This window comes from Zootermopsis nevadensis, unplaced genomic scaffold, assembly GCF_977971745.1.
Source record: "Zootermopsis nevadensis isolate Lab colony 2312 unplaced genomic scaffold, Znev_1.0 Znev_ptg000057l, whole genome shotgun sequence".
NCBI classification, from domain to species: Eukaryota; Metazoa; Arthropoda; class Insecta; order Blattodea; family Termopsidae; genus Zootermopsis; species Zootermopsis nevadensis.
Genome location: NW_028259188.1, coordinates 1,741,284 through 1,762,943, shown reverse-complemented (window position 1 = coordinate 1,762,943; position 21,660 = coordinate 1,741,284). Strand labels below are relative to the sequence as shown.

At 34.8% G+C, this 21,660-nt stretch overlaps 1 protein-coding gene, 1 long non-coding RNA gene and 1 pseudogene across 3 annotated transcripts in view; 2 read left to right on the top strand and 1 right to left on the bottom strand.

Moving 5' to 3' along the window:
* The window catches only part of LOC147871394 (uncharacterized), a 163,055-nt gene that overhangs the window by 127,511 nt on the left and 13,884 nt on the right, over nt 1–21,660 (top strand). The window lies entirely within an intron of this gene.
* On the top strand, nt 3,381–16,090 carry LOC147871397 (ankyrin repeat and LEM domain-containing protein 2 homolog; annotated as a pseudogene). The gene is made up of 10 exons (XR_015538792.1): nt 3,381–3,695; nt 3,913–4,250; nt 6,012–6,323; nt 7,307–7,459; nt 8,297–8,517; nt 9,289–10,402; nt 11,378–11,548; nt 12,492–12,648; nt 13,071–13,202; nt 14,127–16,090. The product of XR_015538792.1 is annotated as an ankyrin repeat and LEM domain-containing protein 2 homolog (transcript).
* On the bottom strand, nt 17,247–21,191 carry LOC147871396 (uncharacterized). Its single transcript, XR_015538793.1, has 2 exons — nt 21,023–21,191; nt 17,247–18,383 (listed from the first exon to the last, which is right to left on the bottom strand). It is a non-coding gene; the product is annotated as an uncharacterized LOC147871396 (long non-coding RNA).

Sequence of the window (21,660 nt, the reverse complement as noted above, 5' to 3'; positions counted from 1 at the left end):
CTTCGAGAGATAATATCAGAAAAATTATCGAATTCTCAGTTTTGGAAATTAGCTATTGAAAATTCATGTACAACAGCCTGATTTAGAAAACTGGTGCACAAAAAATTATTCATCTTGAAGATACAATCGTAGGAAAATTATTAATTTATTATGTTTTTAAAATTAGGAACAGAATTATCCAGAATATTTGGCATGCCGCAGGGGAAGGAAGTAATTAAGTTTTCCACATTATGAAGATTTTCATTTTAAGTAACTGAAGATTGTTTAATGTTGCATTGTAGAAAATAGAGGTCTCGTTAACGCGAATTTGCTCCAATGAGATTGAAGAATCGGCAACAGCTGTTTGTGAAATATAAACTTTTGCATATTCTTATGCAATTTCATTCCTGGCACTTTAAACTTTCAAAGCACTAATTTAATCTCTGTGGAGGTAACGGGGTTAGTTTTACTACGCGATTTTCTATAGGTCGGCGTCTTACATGAATGCAACTGTCGCATAACAGCAGAGATGACTGTACACATCAGTCACATGAAATAATCGCAGTCAATCGCGGGGACCAACAAATTGCCGATTGTAAGTGTATAAAATATATTTTTTTAAATTCCCTTTATTTTATTTACGTTATTTCAGAGCTTTAAATGTAATGCCATTATATTACTCGTGAATGTTTGGGTGCTGGGAACGCATGTCGTTGACTTCCCATTTGTTTAAATTATAAAAGAGTTTCAATTTATGCCGGTTCGTCCAGGAACGCATCCCCAGCGTGAATCGAGGGCTACGTGTAATTGCCTTGAATTTCACTGGGTATTGCTAGTAGAGACATAAATGCGAGCTGTTGTGGCCAAAAGCCATAAAATTAGGAAATTCAAGTCTGATAATAGAATCCACAGACATTCTGGCAGTGGATTCATGAGAGCTGTTGTAATCGAAGTGAGACTAGTTATCGCTACTTCAGTTTGCATAGGTTAGGACATTCAAAATGTAAAACAACTTGAAAAGGGGATGTGAACCGATGGCATGTGTAGGACTAGACGTGCCCAAATTCTTGCCAAAAGTACATAAAGTCAGTGTTGGGAGGTAGCCATGAAGGGGAGAGCTGGCTGCCTTGTGATACCAGGTGAAGGAAAGAGGACCATGGGACCCAAGTCAAGCTGCTGGTTGCTAACCATTCTGATGTGCCATGCAAATAGAATTGGATCCACCGATTATGGCCCCTGACCTTGTACGAAGTGCCCAGTATGCAGACCACTCAAGGAAGGAAGGAGTTTCTGTTGGTCAATACAGTCTGTGTCAGTGCTGTGTTAACAACATGCCACCTGTTCGTTCAATCTCCTTTCTGGTCATTGATAACGCCTCGTATCACAACACTCAGACAGACAAAACCCACCGACGTCTTAATCAAAGAAGGACGAAATGAAAGCCTGGCTATTGGAGTAACACTGAAGACTACAATGAAGTCCTACCGGATCCACATTAAAAAGAGAGCCATTGCAGCTACCAAAGGGAAGCTAGAAATAAAAAATCTAAGACAATTTAGCCTTGAAACCGCTGTAAGACTATTCGAAGTTAAAACTGTCCCACTGCTAACCTATGGAATCGAAATCGCATGGTCCAACCTAAGTCTGAAAGACGTAAAATCACTGGAAAACGTCAAGGCAAGATTCCTGAAAATTACTCTTGGAATTTCAAAATACGCGCCATCAAGACTGGCCTACGAGCTAGCGAAGGAAACGTTCCTGATGGAAGATCTGCGTTACAGGCTACTGCTGCCATCTATGGAAAACTCGTCGCGACTACTTGAAGAGAGGAAGTGGAAATGGGAGAATATATGGCTGGATTTCTACACCACAAGCGTGATGAACGACCGGGCATGGACAGGACCGAACCAACTACTGCGTCCCGCAATTACAGAGCCCGGCAGTTCACGGCTACCACCACAAGATCTGTAAAACGAAACTCTACCACGAAACTATGTGATCAACGATGCGACAGATACCACATAACAAAATGTAAAAACAGAACCAAATCGATCAATGAATATGGCAAGGATTAGGACGTACTACATACAGGAAAACTTTCTTATGCACACCTGTGCGCTTTTCATATAGTATTATTACTATTGAAGTTACTATGTGTATTTACTGACTTAGTATTTCTCTTTCAGCTCCTGTTTTACGAAGGCTTAAAGTGTTAGCTGTGAATTTGGGTCGCTACGAATTGTGTTTAAGCAATCGAAAAATGCATTAACTTCCCCATATATTAAGTTGTGGTGTAGAATATACCAGTCTTGCAGTGTGCAACATGATGAAATAAGACGAAACGTTTTGTTATCAAGGGTTATTTCTGCTAATAAATACGAAGTCACAGAATAGAGAACGAAGGTGCACAGAACGTACTTGTACAGAGAACATAGTAGAGACACGCAGAGGAATATTTTTCACTGCTTTCCACATGCTGGAATTTAGTTGCATTCCTGTACACTTCTTATGGACGGCAAGATCAAGGTGAGTTTGAATTAAAATACAATATTTTTGTGTTTTTGAGAAAATCATGAATAATATATTGCTGAATATATATTTATTACCACAGTCTATACACAAACGTATTTAAAATGTTGTTGTTAAAATTTATATAACACTATAACATCTGTAGTATAAAATATTACAATAAGTTATATTATGTTATATTATCGTAGTATGATGTTACATTTATTATGGCGCTTATTATTAATTGTACGACATGTTTCGATGTTTTATGACATCATCTTCAGGTTTATATCGTCGTTTTTATCATTTTAAAACTATTATATATTTCGATGCAATGCATTTATTGATTTATAGGTATATTTGTAAATTTTTCTGTCTTCATAATGCTCTCCATGTCTGTAGTTAGACGTTCATTTTCTGTGAAATTAACGTCCAATTTTCTATTATGAAATGAGCATGGATAAAAGCGCCACAATATAACATAATATAACTTATTGTAATATTTTATACTACAGATATTATAGTGTTATATAAATTTTAACAACAACATTTTAAAAAAGTTTGTGTATAGACTGTGATAATAAAAATATATATTTATAACATTTAGTTTTTTACTTATGAGTTATTTTGCAATAAATCAATATTGTACAGTTATGTTTTCAGTTCTTTGTTTGTTTGCTTTTGTATTGTAATGTCTGCTAACTGTTGTGAGAACCTCATATATGCAATTAATTTCCTCCTTCACACTTTTATAAGCTCCTGTACTTAATCCTCCATTAGCATATGAATGCCCAAGTACTGAATCAATTGCACTCAAGCCGTGAGAACCTTAGATTTCATCAGGCATGATGTATATACTACCAAAGAAAATAGCATTTTACAGTCCGTGAAATGGTGTCTATCATCCCGAGGTTGGTACGTCTCTGTGGTTGGTATTAGTAATTGCATCATAACGGAAAAACAATTGAAATCGAGTTTTATAAAGCTTCTGCTTTGATTTAACGTCTTCCTACATTGACTCCTTTGAAGTTCTTGTTTTAAGAAGGGTTTTATGAAAGTTATGTGTACAGTAGATTTTTATATTTAAACGCAACGTTTTTATGTGAAGGACGCGGCAATTTCGAAACAAAAATTTTGTGATACTGCTAATTGTGAAGAAATGTATTACGGTGTAAATATACCTAGTGACACTGTCTTGGAATCTGATGGTAAGTAAATGATAGTAAGGAGAGTATTTATTCACTTGCAAATGAAAGTGTAGAAAATTTTCTAACTAATTTTCTACAAGAGCCTCTGCTTTTAAAACCTGTCATTATTTTAATTATTTTCTTTTGGATGTAAAATAGGTAATTACTGTCTGTTGAATTTCCATTGACAGATTTCTGCAGCATTTGTATATATAAACATTTTTGCTTCATTTTTCAGACACTCTGCATGTCTATAATGACAAATCAGAAGCACTGAAAATTGTGAAAAAATACAAGGAAGCGAGGTTTAATTCCTTTAAGACAAGACAGGAGGCTGTGGAATTTGCAGTTCAAGCTCCTGAAATTGTAGTTCCCATATGTGTGTTATCAGGAAATTTAGAAACCAGCAGTCCTGTAATAGGTGAAAAACCAAGTCCTTTCAAAGCACCTAAATCACAGGATTTGGTTTGGCTGAGGAAAGTGATAGAATGTGGTGACACTCTTACATTCACAAATACCATCTGGTATAATCCTCGTTACCTAGTGAGTAGTGGAGATACTCCAGCCATTCTTCAGGTATGCAGGTTGCTTTCTTATAAGTAGTTTTGAAATGTATGTGTTAGTATTCTACATAGAATTCCTAACTCGGTCATCACTGATTTTAATGCTCTTTTCATACACAAAAAATAAATCAGACTGCCCTACCAAAACATTCTGTGCAATAAAATGGTTTCACAACATTAAGAGTGAGCATCAGAAGCAGGGATTTTGAAGTTAGGTGTTTCTTTTATTTTTATATGTGTAGTTGGGAGCCATCTATGAATGACTAAATGAAATCCAGGCTGTTGTATGGGCGATTATATACAGAAACCATGCTTGTTAAAAAAATTTTAAGTCCATGGGTTAAGATAGGGTTATGAAAACTGGCATGAGTAATGTTTTTGTTTTTTTTCCCTCTGTTATTTGTGTGTTCAAGATACAGGCTTGTTATTTTGTATTTTTTATAATTATGTAAAAAACCAATTTAGCTTATGTATATATCACAGAGAACTTAAACAAAAATTATCTGGTGTTGATATTTCCCCAAGGTTTCGTTAATACATTCAAAGGAATGTGTTAGAATTGCATAAGAAAATAAAGAGAAGAGAAACTTGATTATACTATTGCAAGATTAGAGCATTTGTCAAGAAATCACTGGTATATCTAGTCTAGCAATAGGATGTTTCAGTCTTCTTGGCAAGAACTGCTATAAAGTTAATGAAACTTCACCTTTTTCTGTAACAACCACGAGACCCAGCTATAATAATACATTTTTGCAACTGGTTTATCCAGACAATGAATGAAGATTCACTGACCCACAAGTATTGTTATTTACTGACAAAGCCTGGTTTTTCTTAATTGGACATATGAACACACAAAATAACTGATTCTGGTGCTCAAAATACCCTGGAGTCCTTCATTATATTCTGCTTAAAAATCGAGAAGTTGGTGTTTGGTGTGGAATCAGTGTATGGTGAATAATTGTCTCAGTTTTTCTTTTATGGATAGTCTTCACTCAGGAAGTTATGTTAATTAGATTTTGAAAAGGATTTTCCTTAAGTTCATTAAAAAAAGGAAAGTGTATGGTTACTTTCAGCAGGATTCAGTAAAGGTGAACACAACCGATAACTCTGTGGCCACAGTAACTGACATGTTTGTTGAAAAATGTATTAATGAAAGTTTATGACCAACTTGTTTCCCAGACCTCACACTGTGTGATTTTTATTTATGGGGTAGCTTGAAAGACAAAATGCATAAAATAAATCAAAGAGAATATTGAGGAAGCAATATTCAAGATTTTCCCAGCAAGCAGCAGTGTGTGAACTGGAGTGTGCTTTGCTGTGCATTTTTATTAAAATAAAAGTCAATGTTGTTCTTTGACATTTATCTTGAGATCCAAATGTAAAACAGAGAAGAACATCCATGTTCTTCTTTGATTTCAACTCTTATGGGGATTTACCATTTTTTCTGGGTACTTTCAACCTTAATTCCACTGGGAACTACAGTAAGATGTGTCACAGTCTTTAATTTATATATTATTTATTTATTTTACGTTAGCTGTAATTTACTCTATAAACTTATTAATCATTATGCTTTGTTCTGCCTGACGGTAAAAGTGAATAATCTATTCATTATCAATAATGACCTGCAACTATAGAATATCGCTAGCAGAGAATTGTACATAATTGTCAGTTATTATTCATAAGTGATATTTAATCACTATTACTGCACATTTACATGACAGATGATCAAATTTAAATAATTTATTTACTGTTTCTTTGTCTTTTCCGGGTTTAGGAAGGCTCACGGTATAACGCAATGCATGTAGCAGCCAAGGCTTGTGACGCACAAATATGTGATCTAATTCTACAGACAGTGAGCAATGTAGCATTTATTCAGTTGCTGTATGGAGATGATGATGCTGCCAACTGTGAGGACCGAGCTCATATCTTGTAGGATCTTTACCTGAATACTCCTGATAAGGCCCTGAATGAGACTCCGATACATTTTGCAGTTAATTTGGGAGCTCTTTCAGTTGTAGATGTATTGGTGTCTTATCCACAATGTGATAGACATGCGAGGAATAAATATGGACAAACACCAAGAGATTCAAGTAACATGTATTTTCATTATCATATATACATCACAGTATTCTTCAGGAGTGAGTACTTGGTATAAAATATTTATGTTATTCTCTGTGCTTCAACTAAGAAGAATGTGATTGGTTTGTAATGTAGTATGATGGGAGAATCAAGAAATATGTACAAAGTTTTGTTTGGGAAACCGTAAGACAAGAGGTCAAGGCATAGTTGGAAGTTGGTCAAAAGTATTATTTGAAAAGTGATGGCGCATCAAATTCCATGAAATGAGGGAATTTTTTTGACTATTTGAATGACAGAAATTTTTAAGGAAAATTCCTCTACCTTGGAGTTAGTTGGTCCAAAATATTTCTCAGTTTGTTAAAAAAGTGATAGTATAACCCAGAAATTTATTTCACACCCAGTGTTATTGATTTTCATAAAAAATTAAATTAAGTATATCATAAAGTATTTAGCACATTGACATTTTAAAATATTGTTTGTAAGAATTTGTGAAGGCCTTTCTTTTAGAGTTTTACCAAGGATCTCATTTACGTACTTATAAACCTTTTTTTTCTCTACACTTTGCATAAAGTGTTTAGAGATGTCAGTGATAATGAAATTATTATATATATATATATACAGTATATGATTCCATTTTAAAGCTTAGAAATTTGATATAATTGAATGTGATGTGACGATAATTATGAATTGTGAATAGATAAGAGTCTGTCATGGCTTATGTCAGTTCCATGAAATTGCCTGGAGAGACTCACAAACAGAAAAATGACAATCCAGATAGTCATTAGACTGGTCAAGATTCAAACTAGCTAACCTCCCTAATACAAATGTGGAGTGCTGCCAGAGGACCAGTCTGCTTGCTGAGATGTAGGATTTTACATAGCTGAAACAATTAAAATAGTGTGGCTACTTCCTGTAACCCGTTATATGTACATAACGTTATTTCTATCTTACTTACCATACTCATGATTTCTCCTTCTTCTTTTTTTCCAGGTTATCTGCAGTCGTGTTTCCTCTCCAGATGAAAGTCTAAGGCAAAAACTGTCAAATTTACTGGATGACATGTTTTATGTTCCTGTACTTAGATCAGAGGATAATTCTGTACAGCCTACTGTTGGTGATCCATTCTCTCCTGCTTGCCCTCTGGTTGGTAATAAATTGTTTTTACACATGTATTCACTATGCAGGGTCCTGTCGAGAAATTTAAATTAGTCAGAGAATTCTCTCATATCAGAGCACGTAGTTTTCAAAGTGAAGCTGAGACAATTCAAGGTGTTCACAGGATGTCTGGAGATTCATTTCTAGCAGGAATGTTGACAGTTACTTCTGTTACCATGTTTAGACCCCACACACTGCTTATTTGATGGATGCTAGGAGGTTTATATGTTCTGTCTCATGTATTGTGTGTGTACTTCATATGTAACCAAAACTATCAAATATAACAGTTTGTAAAATCTTTTACTTAACGTGAAATGTTTTGTCACAATTTTTTTTTTCGTCATCATATTGCCTCGCATTGAAGAGTACAGATTAAATGTGTTCCTCTCATAACACCTTGAATTTTTTTGTAGATGTTCTGTTTTTATGTGCTTAATAGCTGTTTTCCATTATTTAATTGTATCTTGACTTTATTATATTTTGAATGCCTTCTGAATTTATTTGTCTTTGTGTTTCAGTTTTCAGTTCTATAGGAAATAATCTAGGGACTGTGTTCTTTTAGGTAGGGTGATTGCCATACACCACCTACTGTTGTCCCCTTGGTCCATTCTTGATCAAGGAGACTGGGCTCCATGAGCTGACAGTGCATATATATCTATACTACACCCACCCAATCACCAATGAAATCAACCTGTCAGTCTCTGGTGTTGGAGGCAGACACAGTCTGTGAAATGCAGAAAATTAACTTCATACAAACATGGCTCATCATCAGAGGAGACGTCATTCTATTAATTTACTGTTTGTTCTAAAATGTTTATTCATCAGGTATTAAAAGCTGATCCACTTAATGGAAGGATGGAAATCCGGGCTTATGCAGGACCAATGAATCATGAAAAAGCAATCGTGTTCCGGAAGAAGTGGAAGACTCCTCCTCGGATGCCTCGGACTCCAAAGCAGAATGCCTGCAGACAGGCATATACAGGAAGTCTGAGTTGTCATGCATTTAGACTGCTGGATGTTGAGAAAGGATTAGAAAGAGTTGGCAGGTGGGAGATACGGATGACTTCAAGCTTATGTTTCTTTCACTTTGCTTTAGTGAGACACTGTTTGCCCAAATCTAAGTGGTTCTTGAAGTCAGAGCTTCAAATATAGAAATTATTTTACTCAACAAACAGTTATATTCTTATGTATTATAAGATAAATGCACCATGACCTGAGAAAGGGCAAGAGTATTTGGTGCCCCATGTGAACCTTTAGCCTTGCACGTCCCAGTTAACCTCTAAAAGCGAATATTGTGCATATGTAATTTCAAATGAAGTTTAGATTATGAAACAAAATGATATGTTACTCTTACTGAATGTATAGATTTTAAAATTTAGAACCTCACGAGGCAGTCTGTTTGACAGGAAAATGCTGACTCCACTACTCACACATCAGCCAATCATAAGTAATATCAAGCATTGTTGATGGTAAATTACAAGGCCATTTTATCTTTCTGTATTTAGATGCGTGTTTTATTCTACTTGATGCTGTTTCTCTGCCTCTTATTATTCATTCAGTTTTGTTGACAGTGTTCCTCAGTTTTTCCATATAAAAATAATGGGATGCAAGAAAATGTTTTTACTATTTTCACATGAAATAATATTAGTATATTTGTTTTAGTAGTAGAATGGTGTCCTGCTCAAACAGTTTCAGTTAGTAGCTTGATGTTATTGGCCAAAGAAAATGTTGACCATGAAGCATAATGCAAAGGAAGAAAAGATCTGCTTTACTTTGCCCGAAAGTATAATATATTTTGTGCCTGTGATTTCTTACAGGGACCTGGCTGAGGAATTCAGGGTTGGTTGGAATGAATATTGGCCATTTCTTGATACATTTACAAATTTGGCCTCTGAGGATGGGCTTCAGAAACTTGAGGCTTATCTGAAGAACAGATTTGAGGAGGCTGCACAGAAACCATATTCAACGAAGGAGTGTTATGATAGTTCAGAATGTGTAGTGAATGGTTGTGTATCATCTTTAACAGAGTATAGTGAAAATCAGTCAGTTGATGATGAGATTAGTCCAGTGTCAAATCTGTGCCTTGCTTTTAAAGCGTGCAGTCTGTCTGACACCAGTCCAGTTAAACCACTAGTAGAGAATGCGTTTAAGACCAAATCAAATGTGTACATTCATCGAAAAGTGGATGCAATGCTGGCATGGAAGATGAAACTCTGTTGAATCCAGGTCTTAGCCCATTCTTATGTGTAGAAAAATCTTGTTGTGTGTTCGCTAAACGAATGTTTGATGGACTCACGGTTGTTGGTCGTAGTGTACGGGTTAGTGATTCAGTGCCTGACATGCTTGATCCAGAAATTAGGCATCTCCAAGATCTTGTCAGCAGTTTTAAAGATGACGCCAGATTCGCATCTGTCGATTTTAATCTCGTTCACTCTCGAATCGCCGTAATCGTAGCAGCAAAGCTTATTGAGCTTACTAGTGATGAACTGGAATTTGTCGTGTCTGGTCTTCAATCTACAGTTTCCCCATTGTCATGTTCTTATTCAGATGAAGAGGATGATGTGAGCGTATGTTACCGTGATGCACATGCATATGCTGAACACGAAAGAAAAACCAATTGTGAACGTAATCAGGTAAAATGTATTGCCGAGTATATTCTTTGCACCTTAGAAATACAAGAAAATGATACAGACACAGACAAAACCAGTGGTGCTAAGAAAGATATCCATGTCCGAACAGAAGAAGAATGTATGAGGATTTGGTCTGATGCTTCACAGTGCTTATGCTTCAGACAAAATCATAATTTTATGAGAAATGCTAGGAAAGGTTGGTCCTTCAAGAGAAATCATGTGCGGTCTACATCTGACAAAGCTAACACACAATCTTCATCAGATGGAATTACAAGACGACTTACATTTGTAGAAGATAATGGTGAGTGCATATTTGTTACGTTGTTTGCATAAAATAAATGTCATGGTGTGTTGGTCTGTAGAATTTAATTTTATTTATTATTTGTATAAATTATATTAGTTTATGTAAGGTACCTTTATTCCACCTTAAAAATGTAGTGATACTCGGGGATTAACAAAGCACTGAAAATAAATATATATCCATCACCATTTCAGTTCCATCTAGTGATAATTCTTCATTATTTGAACCTCTGAACTAAAGTAAGTAAATGCTGAGTGTGACTAAAAATTGTTTATGTATGTATTTATTTATTTATTTGTGGTTTATTTAATGATACTGTCAGTAGTTGAGATTACTTAGCATCAAATGATGAGATGAGTAATGAATAATGAATTTGAAAGGATATGGAAGAAGGTGGATATGGTCTGATCCCAGAATTTGCAGGGAAGTCCTGAGTAAAACCACGAAAAACCTTAGGATAACTAGTCTCCAGGCTAAGATTTAAATCATATGCCCCAAATATGAAGCAGGAGAATTACAGATTTTTTGTCGGAATCAGTTCGTGTGATGTAGGTTGAAGTCTTTGACACTCCCAAATGTAACTGAGCGACCTTTGTAACAAATCAAATTTTTACCCATTCACGCCTATACTCGTTGCATATACTGGTCTCTTTCTTGAAAACATAAGTCCTCCAAGTGTTAGGGTTTCCAGTGTGTGGAGTTTGTAGAATCAATTTGTTCTTGAAAAATCATACAAGTTTAGAATGTCTAAAAAGAGATTTTTAGCAGTACCAATATTTTACTTCTGTAGATGGTGCTGTGAATGCTGTAAATACCATTGCATTCTATTCTTCTTCTGTGACACTCAGGGGATTTTAGACAATATAGTTACTGTTACAATTGATCTCCTTCCTCATATTCATTTTTGTTGATCCTATTAGCATATTGTACATTATAATAAATAATGAAGCTAATTAATTATGTACTTTCCACTAGATTCTGACCAGCAGTGTGATAGTACAAGAATTAGTGAGATGGAAGGTTCCATTCATGAAACACACTGTAATCTGAAAGTGAGCAGCTTTAAAAAGAGACAGACATATAATTCAGAAACTAATAAGTTACATAAAATGACATACATATCATCAGGTGGTGAGTTTTCAGAAGGTAAGATTTCTGATGCGTGTTTTTATGTACATGTCTTTTTAAAATGGAAATTTATGCTAATATAAGTGCTGGAGACTGAATATTGTATGGTGCAGCGTTTCTCAACCTGTGGTACACGTACCACTGGTGGTATGCGAACTAAGTAAGAAAAGCAGAAGATAATATTAACATAAATAAGATTTCCCTGAACGAATTTGGTTAGTGGTACTTTTAGTGTGTTAAATTAGAATTAGTGGTATGCCGGCGAAAAAGGGTAAGAACCCCTGGTTTAGTGGAATACAGGGCTAGTCTAAGTGATGTTTACGATATGAAAGAAATAATACGTTCAATGAAATTCAGATGCACAAAATTGGTACCAATGGAAAGAGAAACTCTCCAAGTTTTGTTTCAGTACATCACAGGTGTTCAATGCGAGCCCCCTTGGTAACTCGGCACACATCCAGCCTGTAGTCGAGTTCCTCCCAGACACGTTGCAGCATATCATGATCGATTGCTGTAATGGCTTCTGGCAAGGTCTGTGGTGAGGGTGGCACGAAGAATATCTTTGATGAACTCCTACAGAAAAAAATCACAGGGCGTCAGGTCCGGTGAATGTGGAAATCCAGGACACAAAAGGCTCCTCTGCCTTCGTTGGCAGTAATTTTCTGTCATATCGCCCCTGGCGGCGAACAGTGTTACTATGCGGCCGCGAAGTATACCAACATAATCTTGGAGAGTTTTTCTTTCCATCGGTACCAATTTTGTGCATCTGAATTTCATTAAACGTGAGTAACATGTGTTTCAAATCGGAAACATCATTTAGACTAGCCCTGTATAAAGACCTGAAGGGACTAGTTGTTATTTACAGAATGTAGGGGTTCTGACCATATAATTTTATGAAATGTATAGATGATAGCCTCTAACAGATCATGTCTTATGCATGTGAGTTTTATTTGTATTCCAGATGATGATGATGATGAATATTTCACACCACCATCAACACCTGAAAAACTCAGCAGAAATGAAGTACATTCATACTGCGATGATGATGATGATGATGATGATGGCGATGACGCTGAAATGTTAACACCAGTCGAATGGCCAGATGTTTTTATACAAGGGTAAATACTGAATGTCACATAAAGCAAAGAGTAGAATAATTTTTCTATCCACTACTGCTGCTACATTTATTTAACCAAAATGTTGGGGAAAGTTTTTTTGCCCGCTGCATAGAATTCATATTTGCCTTGTCAGCAGTTCGTCATTCATGAAATCTTTATCTGACAGTGAAGTACCCAAACACACTAATTGTTACCTAATTTTTGTAGACAGTAAAATTTTAATCACTTAAAGTGCTAGAAGCTGTGTTTTGTTGTTTCCTCATCTTGTAATTTTCAAACGCCTGTGCTGCCATGTAGTCTTATATGTGGTTAGCAACATTTAGATCTAATGATGAAAAATCTGTAACCACCTTAAAGAGTGCCCAGAATACTAAGTATATGAGCACAAAATAGTCTTATTGAAATATAATTTTTTTTTCTAGTGACTCACCTACCAAGTTGGATGCCACTGTAATGCAGGCATTGGATGGCTTAAATATAGACCCTATAGAATATCCTAACATTTATAGATGGCGACATTTGGTTTTGCTGTACTCTGAAAGTGTGAGAGCCATGTAAGTAATGTGTCTAATGTAAATAAAATTAGTCAGTAATGAATCAAAATGACATTTACGATAATTCCAACTTTTATGGTTCCCAGAAAATTTTTACATTCAATTTTTGTATGTACTGCATTTTCCATGGACAATCCATAGTACTCTATGTTGTATGAAGTGTACAAGTTCAATTTGTTGTCCATTGTTTGTATTTGTATTATCTTTGTACACAATATTAATTAAATTAAAAAAGAATTATGAACATGTTCCTAGCCATCCATAGTATTTCATCTGTTTTCACTTTCAAACTAAATAGTAAATATCTTGTTTGGAATGTTCATGTGGAAATGGATTGTTAAATTGTGTAATTATGCTTACAAGATCATGGTTTCAGCTTTAATAATATTTCGGTTATGTTCCACTTTGAAGTTTCTGATTGTTAAATTGATTTAATATTTTTCTTGTATTTCGATAAACACAGAAAGTTTTGTAAAACTCCTTTTTGTCAGAGTAGAGTTTCTCATATGTGCATATGGATAATAACAAGAAGACATGTATAAAGTGAAGCTTTCATGATAGACTCTCAGGTTACAAGCCATGTCAGGTGGCTGAATGGTGAATGAACCATATTTTCTGCCAACATTGTGAGAGAAATCTGTGTTCTCATCCTCAGGGCTCAGATTTGTTACGCAGCAGCCTTGAGGATGAGAGCAGGGGTTGTTTTCGAAACGTTGGCAGAAGATATGGTCTATTCACCATTCAGCCACCTGACGCGGCTTGTAACCCGAGTCTTTCATCAACAAGAAGACATGTTTTTCAAATTTTAAATAAATGTCTATGGAAAATAAAGTTGAATTACAAAGAAGTGGAAATGGTGGACAGAATTTGTCAATGGACATTAAGAAGGTAAAACATTTTAATTATATGTCTTGTAACTTTCAGATGGTCCAGTCCTCTTCCTTCGAGGCCTAAAGAAAGAACTAGAATGCTTCAGACACCTGTCGCAGATTCTTCACAATACCAAAAAGGTATGCAGTCTTCCACTCCTCCACAGGCATGGCACAAAATTACAGGATCATATTCACCATTAAGTCATCAGGGGTTGAAAAGAAAAATACTTATGAAATTCTAATAGCCTATATTTTATAATTAGAAATATGTTTATCTATATCTAGATGTAGTAAATTCTGATGTTTGTACTTATAAAGAATGGGATTGTTAAATTTGTATTATCAGATATTAGAACATTTTAATGCAATGGATAGTTTATTATGTAGGAAGCACATGTGGGATATTTTCACATGATCTTAAAATTTTATGCAGGTAAGGAATAAAAGATTCTTAAAAGAATAAGAATAAGAAGAAGAATTGATCAGTAAAGGAAGTCAGCAATAAGAGTATTTCTTAAAAAAAAATTCTCAAATAGAGATAATTCCATATGTTGACAAATTAAACTTTAGGCTTCTTGGACGTAGGACCCAGTGATTCATTCACCTTTTTTGTCTCATTTTACTGTATAATTTTTCTTGTCATTATATTATTATCAATAATGACCTGCAATTATAGAATATCGCTAGCAGAGAATTGTACATGATTGTCAGTTATTATTCATAAGTGATATTTAATCACTATTACTGCACATTTACATGACAAATGATCAAATTTAAATAATTTATTTACTCATTTACGTGCATATAAACCTTTTTTTCTCTACACTTTGCATAAAGTGTTTAGAGAGGTCAGTGATAATGAAATTATAAATACTGTACAGTATATGGTTCCATTTTAAAGTTTAGAAATTTTATATAATTAGGCATACGTGGAAGTTGGTCAAAAGTATTATATGAAAAAGTGATGGCCCATGAAATGAGGGAATTTTTTGACTACCAGAATCAGTTATTTTGTGTGTTCATATGTCCAATTAAGTAAAACCAGGCTTTGTCAGTAAAGAACAATACTTGTGGGTCAGTGAATCTTCATTCATTGTCTGGATAAACTAGTTGCATAAATGTTTTATTATAGCTGGGTCTCGTGGTGAAGTTTCATTAATTTTATAGCAGTTCTTGCCAAGAAGACTGAAACATCTTATTGCTAGACTAGATAGAATGCTAAATTTAATTAGGTACTACTTCTACTTTAGATAGCTTATTGGTTTTTATACAATAGTCTTGTTTGGTCTAAATTGGAGTATGGATCTGTTACTTGGAATTCTATTACTTCCACTGATTCTACCAAAGTTGAAAGAATTCAAAGGAAATTTGCTGCTTTATGTCACGCCAGATTTTTTAATGGCCTAAGTGACTATAATTATGAAGACGTTTCAGTGAGGATAAATTTTCTTTGACTGCACCTGCGGAGGAGCCATCTTGATGCTCTCTTTCTCATTAATATATTTAAAGGTAAAATTTGCTGCCCATCCGTTTTTGATTCAGTTTCTTTGTGCGTACCCTCCGATCCATTAGGGACTACTTCTCGTTTCTTTGTTTATCGTAGTCTTAAAGCTAGTTCCTTGTTTAGGTGTGCTTCTGCTGCGAATGCAGTCTGTCAGCGCATCAACATTTTTAACAAGGAGAATATTTTTCTTAGGCATTTTATTTAGCCAATTTCCTTTTCTTTTTCTTTTCTTTTTTTTTACTAAAGTTTCATTTTGTATGTATTATTTATATTTAACTGTTTTTAATTTAATTATTATATACCTAGGCATATTATTCAGCTCATTTGCTTGTTGATTATTTTGTAACAAATTAATGAATTGATATATTATCATTATTATATTGTACATCTATATATTTAGTTTATTGTTTGTTTGTTTTTGTATTGTTATGTTTATGTTTATTGTTAGTGCTTGGCTGTTATTGGCCTCTTTTGGATGTTGCCAAGCACTCTAATAAATGAAATGAATTGAATTATTATTATTATGATTATTACATTACTCCTACTTTGCACACTTTCGTAAATTAGTTAAGGCTACCATTAAGTCTGATAGGCGGCGGTGGTTAAAGTCTGTTGATGACAGTCTTAAAACTCACCCTCAGCATTTTTGGAAACACGTTTCAAATTTCAGAAGAAAAGATAACTCCTTCATTCAGCTAAAAATTTGTGATCAGTTTGTCAGTGACCCGAAACACATTGCTGATGAATTTGCTATGCATTTTGAATCAATTTTTAACACTTGTTGCCAGTCCGTCACTCCTACCGATACTTTTACTTCTGATTTTTTGCCCGCCGCTCCTATCTCTCCTGCTGAAGTTAGCAAGGCGATCAAGCGCCTCAGACCCTCAAAGTGTGTGGGGTTAGATGGAATTCCTTCGTTAGTAATTAAGGGTTGTTCTGATATTTTCACTCCCTTATTAACCTATATTTTTAATTTAAGTGTAACTAGTGCCACCTTTGCGTCCCTGTGGAAAGAAACAGCTGTTGTTCCTGTGTTTAAAAAAGGCAACAGTTCCATTGTTAGTAATGATAGATTCATCTCTATTCTTAATAACTTTTCAAAAATATTTGAATTTATTGTCTATGATCATTTGGAAAAAAATTTTAAGTACAGATTAAATCCCTCAAAGCATGGTTTTCGTAAATTTAATTCCACAGCAACAAATTTGGTTACTTACCTTAATTCCGTTTTACCTTCAGTTAGTACTCAAGGACAAACAGATTCGGTATACTTTGATCTTACTAAAGCATTTGACTTAGTCCCTCATAGTATTCTTCTTGGGAAACTTAGAAACTTTGGACTATCACCCAGTTATGTTGATTGGTTCCATAGTTATCTTTCTGACAGGCAATCTTTTGTTCGTGTATCTGGAACTCTTTCGTATCCTTATCGTGTAAAGTGTGGAGTGCCTCAGGGTTCCACCCTAGGCCCCTTACTTTTTAATATATTCAGTAATGACATCTGCGACTCCATACATAATTCACAGTGCCTTTTATTTGCTGATGACTTAAAGATGTATCGGAGTATCAGCGATGTTGATGACTGCAAACTGTTGCAGGACGACATCCATTCAGTGCAAAATTGGTGTCTTGTGAATGGGATGCAACTTAATTTAAGTAAAACGACTGTTATATCATTCACCCGGAAGACAAACAGTATTTATTTTAATTACAAATTGTGTAACAACCTGGTGGCACGCTCCCATTGTGTTAAAGATCTCGGTGTTCTACTGGACTGTAAGCTCTATTTTCACCAGCATATCAACTATATATTCTCACAGAGCTTGAAAATGCTAGGTTTGATTCGGTACATTACTTCTTCCTTCTCCACTGTTGATAGCCTTTTGGTCTTGTACAGTACCTTAGTCCGTTCCAAAATTGAGTATGTTTCTGTTGTTTGGAACTCTATTACTAATACTGATTCCTTTAAATTGGAAAGGATTCAAAGGAAATTTGTAGCTTTATGTTACGCTAGATTCTTTAATGGCGTTTGTGGCTATAATTATGACGATATATTAGTTAGATTAAATTTCTTATCCTTACATTTAAGGAGGAGGCTTTTGGATACTCTATTCCTCGTGAATATTTTTAAAGGCAAAATTAGTTGCTCATCTGTTGTTGATACAGTTAGTCTCTGCATACCTACTAGGTCTATCAGAGACTATTCTACCTTTACTGTACAACGTAATTTCAAGGCCAGTCCCTTTGCCAGATGTGTTTCTGCTGCCAATGCAGTCTGTAGGACCATCGACATCTTTAACAAAGATTGCATTTTGCTTGCTGAGGTCAGTCAGCTTTTTAAACAATAATCATGGTTTTTTATTGTTTACCTAGTATGACATTTTATTGTGTATGTTGTTTGTCCAAAATTTAACTGTTTTTAGTTTAATTATTACTTTACTTATCTATAACATTTAGTTTTTTACTTATTAGTTATTTTGCAATAAATCAATATTGTACAGTTATGTTTTCAGTTCTTTGTTTGTTTGCTTTTGTATTGTAATGTCTGTATTGTTGTTAGTGCTTGGCTGTTATTGGCCTTTTTGGCTGTTGTCAAGCACTTTAATAAATGAATTGAATTGAATTGAAATATACAATATGTGAACTTTAACTGTTTAAATAAAACAAAGTAACTACTTAACTAAAGGAATGTATCTATTTAAGTAAACCTATTTAACCTTTTAATTACAAACTACGTAACTAAAGGGGCAGATTCATTATTTCTTCAATGAAGGACGCAAATTCAATGTCGGCCATTTCTGGATTCTGCAAAGGAAATAAACATTTGGATCAGAATAGGAACTGGAATTATGGGTAACAAGTATGGAAACACGTACAGCGAATATCTCGTGGTAGGCGATCTCTAAGGATGCAGGTTTTGAAGGAATTTGTAACGAAGCTCATGGTGAAAGACACTGAACTTATTCTAGTTACGTGGACATCTATGTAAATTACAGGCTTCAACCTGATTCAGCATTTCTTGGGGTGACTTCTGTTTGACCCACTATTTCATCTACCTGTCATAACCTGACCTGGTGGTGTAACTTTTATGTCGTGTGATTTTCATCTGCACGGAATTTACAAGTCGGAGGGAGGGCTGGAAATAGGTCAAATGCAAGTATATAAAAATTACAAAGAGAACTTCAGGCTCATAGTATGCCTTCGTGGCCTATATATCATGTGTTCAGTTTATAATAAGGTAAATATAGATTTATGTAATCAATCAATTAATCATTATCCGTTAATTTCAACCGCCTGTGTAACCACTTACAGTTATGCCGACAAACACAGTTGCAATACTTATGGTTTCAACAGTCTCAGATCATATTTTTGTTCTCGTCTTAGTATCGGTTACTGAATTTAGTGACTCAAAACACAAGGATTGTGCCATCATGCACCATTCGCTGGAATGACAGAGAAGAATGGACTGTTTATTTCTCAGTGCTCTGAGTTTTTACCCAGCAATGATATTTTGTGTGATGTCTGCTTAATTTTTTGCTTTGCCCCATTCAGTGCTATGGCTTATGTTCAACAATATCAGTAGCTCGGACTACTGTTAGTGTCAAGGTTTTCATGAAGAATAGAATGTAAAAAATACACGGGCAGTTTTTGTGTATGCTGTTCAGGAAAGGCAGCCTTAAACTTATGTATGTAAAATTTCTCACTTATGTAGTAGCAGTAATTTTGTAGAAAAGTTTTCTGTACTTCTCTTCTGCAGAATTTTCTGTGTCAGGTTTTGCCTTCTTCATTTCCCTGGTTTTTGTTAGAAAATTGAGAAGTGTGTCATGTTCATTTTGCACGTGACTTTGAATTTCTCTTATTTTGTGAATAAAATCTATACCCAGACCTGTCTGTAATGTATGAACCAAAATGTAAGAATTTGCGAACACAGAAAGAAAGGGTTTGAGCAGAAAGACCTGTTACTATCATGAATGTACCTCATGACAAAATGAAAATGAGAAGTTTCATCCAATATTAGGTGGTTCCTGAATTTGTCTTGAAATGTCAACTAGCAACACTTCATGGAGGGCTTTTAACAAATTATTTTCAATGGCCAGAGATGTGCCTTAGCAAAAGGTCATTCAGCAGAGGTTCATAATGTTCAAAATATTCTTTACAAATACTTCTGTCAAGGGGCAACTCAGATAATTCATGACCTCTAAATGGTAGTTCTTGAACTGGCAAAAGACAAGTCATGTCACCCATTTCAATATTTCTTAATTTTTATAAATTCCTTTATTATATTCTGAACTACTAAATGCAAGTTGGATCTCCAGAAGCTCATAATTTCTTTGGAGACTTAAATAAAGAATGACCTGCATGTACTGTACATGTTTGGCGTAAGATTCGTGTTTTTCTTTTCTTTTCGTGAAGCATGTAAGTCATAAGTTTGTTAAAGGCCCCCGAAATCCAAAACATTTAAACATTTTTGGAAGATCAATTATGGCCAGCAAATCAGTTTCTCTCAGATTGTTGCAAGCTGTTAACCACGGGTAAAAATGATTTTGCAAAACAAAAGTTCCCAGTGTACATATTTTGTTCCTTATATTCATTCGCTCTTAGGGTTTTATATAGGTTGGTAATGTCTCCCATGTTTTAATGTTTTTAGTTTCTCCATGAATTTTCTTCTTGACAATAGTTTTTCTAAAAGACATTGAATAACATTTTTATCTATTTTCCACAAACTTCAAATGGTCTTCCACTGTTTATAAACACGTAAACTTACATCACTGCAATTGTGTTTATGATAATTCCAGTTTGTGAGTGATTTTGGTACAGTTCACCTCTTCTTCAGTTCATGTTGAGGTCAACCATTGCTGTGTTTAAAAGAATGGTAAAGACCTTTGTTTTTCTTATATTCACAATTTTTTAATATTTTTATTTGCATTGTGCAATGCCAGAGCGTGTTAATTTGATTTTGCGTATTCAAATAACTTGTGTCTTTGATGTCAGCACGGAATAATTAGTTTGTAGTACCATGATGATGCTGTAAGTGTTGTGAATTTAGATCTTGCGTTTCAAAGTGGCAAGCCAGATCATCATTATTTTATATTACGTTCATTAAATAGGACTAATTGTTTATATTTATACACAATCAAGCTGACTCCAGAGAGATGTTGGCAGAACACTGAGCTAGGTTTTGATACTTGTATGATAAAATAAAAAGTAAAAATTGCTTGCATCATCACAACCTCAAATCCTACATAGAACGAAATATGTCTGGTAATAAGACAAATGCAGAGGAGTGCGTTGTTAAACTGTGGGCCAAATTAAACATGTCTTACATAAGCGAAAAGTGATTAAAATTTTGACCCTTCTGGGTTGTTTTGGATCTCCTACAAGAACATGCATTCAGAGCCCGAAGTTTCAGTCATGTAGTGTAAGTAGCAGCGATGATTTGTTACCTTGAGAATGTTGGAATAAAAAATGTTCCCCCACATCAGAATATTGTTACTAATTGTTTCAGTACACATACTCGTGTTTTGTGGTACCAAGTTAAAGTATTCTGTCTTCCTGGTCTTTTCGAAGTGTGCATTTGCCAGTAGTGAGTGACCAGCCCACTGCCTCCGCACAATTTCTACTCAGTCCTTATTTTTGTCTGCTAGAGCCATCTAGTAGGAATCAGGAGAGACTTGTGTGAGAAATGGCCAGGGAGTTTTGCTTACGAAACATCTAGTTCATGTTTTTTCGTGACCTAAATCTAAGGCATGGGACCGCCGGCTTTAATTCCCCTCCGAAGGAAGTTGTGCTATGGATTTTTATCACCCTTTAAAAATCCACCGACCTTGGCCGGATTTGAACCCGCGTATCTTGGGTCCAGTGGTGACCACATTAACCACTAGTGCAATGACGGCGACAAGTTCGTTGAAATATTACTTTGCCAAAATAACAACAGAGAATTTTATGAACATGTTTTTTATTTAATATCCTTAAATATATAATTCATATTTAATTAGAAACTATTTAATAATTTAAGTGTTTAACAAAATCTAAAGAATTTAACTATTTAATAACAACTGTTTTACAAAAAATTAATAATTTA